The sequence below is a fragment of the Leptodactylus fuscus genome, chromosome 5 (assembly GCF_031893055.1).
Source record: "Leptodactylus fuscus isolate aLepFus1 chromosome 5, aLepFus1.hap2, whole genome shotgun sequence".
In the NCBI taxonomy this organism is placed as follows: domain Eukaryota; kingdom Metazoa; phylum Chordata; class Amphibia; order Anura; family Leptodactylidae; genus Leptodactylus; species Leptodactylus fuscus.
This window is the reverse complement of record NC_134269.1, coordinates 80,467,319-80,475,671: the sequence shown is the minus strand read 5'-3', so window position 1 is coordinate 80,475,671 and position 8,353 is coordinate 80,467,319. Positions and strand designations below refer to the sequence as shown.

General features: G+C 40.5%; 1 pseudogene; it reads right to left on the bottom strand.

The window, feature by feature from the left end:
- Positions 1-7,095: 7,095 nt before the first annotated feature.
- Positions 7,096-7,526, bottom strand: LOC142204880 (large ribosomal subunit protein eL34-like; annotated as a pseudogene).
- Positions 7,527-8,353: the final 827 nt, after the last annotated feature.

Sequence of the window (8,353 nt, the reverse complement as noted above, 5' to 3'; positions counted from 1 at the left end):
TTGGATTGGTTAATGGACCTAGATTTTTTGCTCACACGTATATCCAATAAATTTATATATGGTATTGAACACACTTTGAAGTGTGATTTATGCAACGTTCTTTCTGTGCAAGCAGCCATTGTCGCGTGGCCTGTGGGCATGCGCAGTCTGCTGTGCCCAAGGCCTGAGACCTAGAAGTTGGAAACCTGCATCGGAAGAAGACGCTGCTGACGAAGATGGAGGCGGCACTGGAGAGAGTTCTCTCGCAGCATTGGGGATGCCCCCAGTGCTGTGAGAGAACTCATTTGCATACCGGTAAAAAACGGTACTTCTATCGAACAGTGGGTCGGAGGCGACTGATAAAGGTAGGAGACGAATAGCCTTTCTTAAGGCTATTCCAACGTGTTAACTAGAAAAAAAAAGTATTTTAATGGTAGAATCCCTTTAAGATTACAATACTGCACACAAAGCAGAAGCTGGATCTATATGGAAAAAAAAGGTTTGCTTTTTACAGAAATGAGACTGAGGCATCATGTTAACCAGGATTATCAGAAAAATATTCATAATATAGTTTTTTGTGCTTTGGCATTAATAAAAGTTTCTAATCAGCATATAATTTTGGTGTGTGCTAAGTTCCATTTTGATGAGCTGCAATGCCAAATACTGCTTACCCATAACAGCCAAAGATGTTGTGTATCTGCAATGTGTGGCTTCAGTCTTAAAGGGGTTATCCAGAAATAGAAAATATGACTGCTTTCTTCTTCTCAGGAAGTGAGATCATGTCCATTGGTCACATGACCGTGCTGAATCTCATATGAATAAGACTGGACTGTAACATTGCCATGTGACTAATGAATATGCATGTCCATGTATAATCATGAGCCTGGGGTAAATCTCAGGATAGGCTCATGATTATATCAGTGTGTTTTGGCTTTTGCTCACCAAAAGAAGTGAAGGGGTCTGTGGAGTCACGGACAGCACACGGATATCCATGTTGTTTACCACGCACACATTTATATATGTAGCCTGAAACAAAAAAATACATAAAGAAATCATCTTTTTGTGTCACTGGTTAGCCATGTTCCTCTTGCATCCCAGTAGGGTTATTATTTTAATATAATTTATTACGAAGATTGTGCCTTGCTAGTACTCTGTGATTTCAGCCTTCGTTCCTAAAACATATATAAATCCTTCTTTACATTAATCATTTCCTGTATTCTGAAGCTTTTCATTTCCATATTCTTGCCTAAGATATTATCATATTGAGTAAGAAGGATGACAATATAGAAAACACTTCTAAATTCCTAAAATGAAAGACAGAAGTAGAGAAAAGACAGGACTCCCAACCTTAAAATGAGTTAAACTGACATGCTGTCCATTACATTCTTACTGGGACAAATAGAAAGATTATGCCAATTCAGTTGAGTCCTGCAGTCTGAATTGCACAATCTCAGCTAGAAAAACAGCAAGTTAAAGCTAATTTAATTCCATCCATAGGAGAGAAAAGTCAGCAATTGCTACCACACTGTTAAATTCAAGCTAGAAGCATGGATCCTGAGTGGTGTGCTGAACATGAAGAATTATTGTCATCTGTGTTAAATGTCCGGCGAGATGTAATTAAGAGTTACATAAATGGAGCCAATCTACAGAACCGACAACAATTTCCATCATATTTTCTCACCTGGAACATCATTTCTTGTTTTCTGTTGCTCAGATATCATCACATACTGATATATTGTAAGCCTCTTAACGGCTTTTATGAAATCCTTAAATCTATATAGGCCACGCTCATGCAGTATTTTCCTGACTTTTCATCTATGTTTCTAAGGTTCAGAGATTTGAATTGTTAAAGAGATAGGAATATACAGTACAAACTCATGCATTGTCCTGCCATAACTGGACATAAGACTTGGTGCAGTTTTACACACATTTTTTTAGGTCAAAGACTGGATAGTGATGAGAGAAATAGAATTGAAAATTTTCCTGCAATATTTATGCACATAAATTGCTCTTTGTGGAACTGGCGATAATATGGATGCATTTTAGCGTCCACTCTTAGCCATATCTGGACAGAACTTATATTGGGACATTCAGTAGGACCATAGGATGTTCTAATCTTGCTTTCATGACAAAGATACTAAAATGCAACCTTATTTTGGGCTTGAGCATTAAGCAAATTTATCAAATATGGCATATTTATCAAACTGATAGGACATACTATACACGTTTTAGCTTTGTCTTTTACATGGTTCTTCATAGTTTGTAACCAATTTATCTACAGCTAAAGATAGAATTCTTTGTCTTTAGCCATTTCATCACTGGCCCATTTCTTAGGTTTTGCCTGGATATTTTTTCGGTATATACAAATTGAAAACTGCAACATTTTTTTTTTTCGGTGGGGTTATTCAAATAACATAGGTGGGTTTTTTTTAGGTGATACATGGTGCTTTTTTTCTAAATCATTTGTAGTTTTGCATTTTTTTCCTTTTTATTATATTGGAAAATATAAAAAATAAGAAAGGGGAAGTAAACGTCTGTTATTCACCTATTTTTGTTTTATTTTAATAGCACAAAGTGCTCTAAACTTTCTTAAATAATTTTCCCTTTCAATTACGGAAATTTTTTATATAGGTTATGCTGGGGACAGAGCTATAACCTGAGATGTTGTATAACCTTGTAGCTGGTGCTGATTAGAGATGAGCGAACACTAAAATGTTTGAGGTTCAAAATCCGATTCAAACAGCCGCTCACTGTTCGTGGTTTCGAACCCCATTATAGTCTATGGGGGGAAATGCTCGTTTCAGGGGTAGGCAACATTCGATCAAATTCTACTTACCAAGTCCATGAGTGAGGGTCGGGCTGGATTCTTCTCCCTGCGCAGCGTCCCCGCGTCCTCTTCCGGCCTTGAATTCACTCTGCTAGGCATCGGGCCTAGGCATAGCTGACTGCGCATGCGCGGGCATGCGCAGTGGCTCTGCCCAGGCCCGATGCCTAAGCAGAGTGAATTCAGAGCCGGAAAAGGACGAAGGGACGCTGCGCAGGGAGAAGACTTCTAAAGGTAAGAGAAGAACCAGCGTTGATTGGCAATGTATAGCATTCTGCCAATCAACGCTGGTTCTGCATCGAATCCTAACTTCGAACAGCTAGTAGTGTTCGATCGAGTACAAGTATTTCGAATACTGTAGTATTCGATCGAATACCTACTCGATCGAATACTACTCGCTCATCTCTAGTGCTGATACATTAGTTTCAAGTTACAGGAGGAATACAGCCTTCTAGAATACTCTGAAGAGCTGAGCTGAATCTTGAAGGATCTAGTAGAACATGCAGTTCTCCTGAAGCTGACAATCACATGACCACCAGGCTAGGAGTAAATGGCTTCCATGGCTCTAATTGAGGGCAGCATTTGGCTTCAGGATCACAAATTTTTCTGTAATGGTGTTTGGGTGCTTTGTCTTCTGCAAGGTCTCTAAGGTTCCAGTACAATTGGCCTAAGAATTATTATTTCTCTTACTTATTTCTTTGTTTCTCTTACTTGTATAGTACCAAGATATCCAGCATTTTACAGACAATGTGTTCACTGTCCCATATAGGGGTCACAATCTAAATTGGGAGGGAAAACACACACAAACATGGGGAGAACATACAAGATCCTTGCAGAGATTGTCTTTTATCAGATTCAGTACTGCAAGGCTACAGTACTAACCACAATTGACACAATTTTAGAAACCACTGCACTTAAAGGGGTATTCTCATGAATTGAACAGCTTGGGTAACCCTGAACAAACAAGTAATAAAACATAACTTTTATTATATATAAAAAAATAAAAAACATGGGACTTGTCCCTAAGGTGAATAAAAACTTAACATTCGGACAAAGATTCACTTGATACAGGATACCCGATCTTTCTCCTGTATTATTCTATGCAGGTATATAGTCACCCACCCCTTCTCCTTTAAAACCCTTTCTATTCCCAATTCAGGTATTCATGGGTTTATGCATAGATGGATTACGAAGGGTTAATTAGACTTTCACTGGGTTAATTCTTCCTGCTGATAGCCAAAGTTTCCTCCCTGTTAGCCTTAGAGGGCCTTGGTCCTTGACCTAATTAAATTGCACCCATTCACAGTGTATATTGAAGAGGTATAAGGGCTAGGGTAATAAACTCTGCTACACTGACTCCTCTGTGTCATATGGTAGTCAGCTCATGATTCAGTGTCTCTGGGTCAGACTGTTTGAGTTCCCCAGTCCCTGGTCAGTTACCCCTCCCCCCTGCAGATGCAGTGGTGTGCTTAGGTCAGGTCATAAACTGAGCCCTATAGTTTCATGGATGTTCAAATTCTCAACGCACCTTTCGCTAACTGAATTAGCTCATCAGGAGAGATTATAGGTTGGGAGATAAATAGCACAATAGATAAAGATGTGCGGTTAAAACCGCATTTCCTGTGACCTTAGTGGTAGGTCCCAGTACTCTCATGAACATAATCATATTTATATTTGTAGACAATTAAAAGTTAAACATTTTTGCAAATATAAGTAGTTAAAAATTCTGCAGAGTTTTAAAGATTTTCTATCAAAATCTTAGTGTTGACATCCGTTATCTCGATGGTTGCCATTGGATTAGACCACAAATGCAGAAACTTTCTATGGTCTGGGATTTGTCAGGAACCCAGCTATGATTTTCTTGTAGTAGCTGGGTTATCAGGCAGGGACACTACATGTATCAGAAGATATCCCGGCCACAATAAGGAAATCATAGCTGATTCTTTGACCGTAGAAAGGTCCTGCATTCATGGTCGTATCCAATGGCAACCAACCAAGACAAAAACTTGTGAACACAGAATATTTAGAGAAAATCTTTAAAACTTTACAAAATTTTTAACATTTATATTTGCAAAAATGTTTAACTTTTAATTATCTACAAATTTAAAAATGGTTATGTTCTCGGAAATACTCCTTTAAGGTATTTGTTGATGGCTATAATAAGTAGATTTTGATTTGGTGTTGTTTCCATTTATAATGAGAGACCACATGTTAGCTGTACATAATGCATAAGGGAATATTTTTTATTGTGTTGCTGTTCGGGTTTCTAATGGCATTCACCTTGTGATATAACTGGAAATAAACATCAGGGCATGTTCTGGGGTGGTTGATCATTGCAGAAAGATCTTCCCATCACTCAGTACTAGAGATGAGCGAGTAGTATTCGATTGAATACCTCCCCTGCGTAGATATTGGTGTACTTAGTCGAATACCACACGGTAAACGCAGTAAAAATTTGATGCCCCTCCCACCTTCCCTGGTGCTTCTTTACACCAATATCTATGCAGGGGAGGTATTCGATCGAATACTACTCGCTCATCTCTGCTCAGTACCCCCCCCCCCCAGGGTAATTGGAGTTTTCTTTCCTCAACCGCCTACAAGGCAAGCGAAAGATCCGCAGCGGCCCCAGAAAATGTCCTTGATACACTTTTACCTCATTTGCATAGGATAAAGTTTTTTTTCAAACTCAAGCAGTCATTCTACAAAGAAATTATAGCATTGTGTTTACGGCTCCAAGCATCATAAAGCACTGGGCCTGTGCTGAAAGACTCCCTGTAATAGCATGCTTGTTTTATTCATTGAGTTAGTATGATTACATTGATACCCAAGTTTACTATTTTTACATAATAAAACCCTGTTTAACCCTTTACTGACATCTCCCAGAATAGTATTAATGTAATAATGTTGGCCCTTTAAATACGGTACTCTCTCAGAAGAGCATTTAGCAAACCTATGGCCCCCTAATCCCCACCCACTTACTTTTCTCCTGCAGTGAAATCACAGAAACTGTCTAAGGGAGCCTTCACATGATGTTATACTGCGCTCATTCTGAATGTAAAATTCGTTCAGAATGAGCACGTAAAAAGCAGCTCCCATTGATTTCTATGAGCGCCGGCATATGCGCGCTACCCATTGAAATCAATGGGAGTCTTTTTTCCGTATTGCTTTCAATGTGATACGTGCGTATCACATTGAAAGCAATAGGGAAAAAAGCCTGGTACTTTTCCGTTATCGGGCCAGCATCGCAGTTCAGCATCAGCATTGGGACATATGTGTATAAAGGAGCAGCGGATCACAGGACGCCAGAGAGGGGCGCCCAGACCCTGCCCTCACTCACGATGTGGAGAGGATGGTGGAGCCCAGCCTGGTGTGAGCAGTGTGCCACTGTGACAGATGCTCTGTGCGTGTCACTGCAGCCGCAGCATCAAGGGGTGACGTCCAGCTTCACCGTGTCCTCCTGGCACTGAGACGTGCAGCCCAGCCGCTGACAAGCTTGTGTTCACCGACAATCACCGCAATCCCAAAGTCAACACACGTCCCGACCCAGTCGCCATCCTCTCCGCACCACGGATGATGGCAGAGTCTGGGCGCCCCTCTCTGGCGTCCTGTGATCCGCTGCTCCTTTACACAGCTCCAATGCTAACCATCGGGCCAGCAGTCAGCAGTTCAGCATGTCCCGATGCTGATGCTGAACTGCGATGCTGGCCCAATAACGGAAAAGTAACAAAAAGCCTCCCATTGATTTCAATTGGTAGCGCATATATGCAGGCACCCATAGAAATCAATGGGAGCTGCCTTTTACGCGAATTTTACGTTCAGAATGAGCGCAGCGTAACATCGTGTGAAGGTATACTAATGTGTACAGCAGGCTCCCAGGTCTGCAGGCTTTCATATTTATACAATTATTTTCCCATATTATCCCCTTTCCCTAGATCTGTGTTTCTCAACCTTGTCTAGACAGGTTTCCACTTATGAAAAACTTTCTACTGAGTATCCACAACGTGCACTGTATCATGTTATAAATCCTGCTCTTGATCTCAAGTGTGGAAGAAAAACCGGTGCTTATAGCTCTCCAAGCAAATCATTTTACTTGTAGGGACACCTGTTGCAGGCACATATTAAAAGTTTTTACCTTCCAACCAGCTTTTCACTCATCCAATAATAGATCAGAATCTTCCCTGTTTCCTTAAAAATAAGACAGGGTCTTAGATTAATTTTTGCTCCAAAAGATGCATTATGGCTTATTTTCATGTTGTTTTTCTATGAAAAACAATTTATTTATTTATTTATTTATTTTTTTACAACAGAAACATTTATTATGATGTGATCACAGGATGTTACTTTGCCTTCTGGCTCTGAGCTTGAGCCTTTTAATACTTTCACAATGATCTTCTGCTCCTCAATGAGGAATGCCCGCTTAATTCTGTCACAAACACATTTGGCGCACATAGAACCACCATAGGCTCTGCTGACGTGCTTTTTTGTCTTTGACAGCCTCATGAGCACTTTGGGTCTAACGGTTCAGATACCACGAAGTCTTCTGGGGCAGATAACACATGCTGACTTGGGGGCTTTGCCAACCTTCTTGGTGTACAGGTAAACAATTCTGTTTCCTGATGTTTGAGACAGTCGGGTCTTGTTGAAGCTGTGTTGTAGGACAGCCTACGACGGTATGTCAGGCGCTGAACCATTCTTTATATCTGGTGTCGCCATCACCAGAAGAGAAAGGAAGCACAAAAAAGTAATTTATTCAAATATTGTGTTTCACACACGGATTGGGTAATCCTGCTGGTGTCACTCCTGTCACAGGTGAGATACGTGATGTTAGGTCTCTTGGCGTTCCAGCTTCTCTCTTCCGTTTTCCACAACCGCCAAGTGTAAATGTTAGCTCCCCCTGGTGACCAGGTGTAAGTAACCACAATATTGTAATATAATGGACTTGGGGGGGTGGAGTGATGACAGTGGGACTACCTGATCTGTGTGTGAGCGTTTGTCAAGCCTTATTGTTCTGGGTTCTGTGGGGTCTTTTGATTGAAATTCTTTAGGGGTGTCTTCTTTTCTTGGTGAAGGATCTATCCTTCTGCATTTTATTGCGAATTGATTTAACTTTTTTAGGCCCCACACGACGAATCACTGCAAAAAAAAGTGCAGAAAACTTTTTTTTTTCCGCAGTATTTTTCAAAAAACGAGTCTGCCACTATTACATCTATATGGACACTATTTTCATTGAATTTTTTATGAACTGTAACTAGGGTTTGTTTTTGGAGCATGGCTTATATTTCGAGCATCATCAAAAATCCTAAAAACCATGCTAGGGAATATTTGGGGAAGGCTTATTTTTGGGGAAAATGTTACTTATTTATTCAGCACAGACATCACACACTGCTGTAAAGGAAGCATGCCCCCTTAACTCTAACCAAACGTCTTCTGATGCCTGTTCCTACATGGCAGCCATTGTGCCTCAGAATTTCAAGATGGTGGGTGGTTTGGATGGCACCTGCCGGAAGCCTCAGAACATGAACACTCACTAAATCTGACTCTCAACCACAG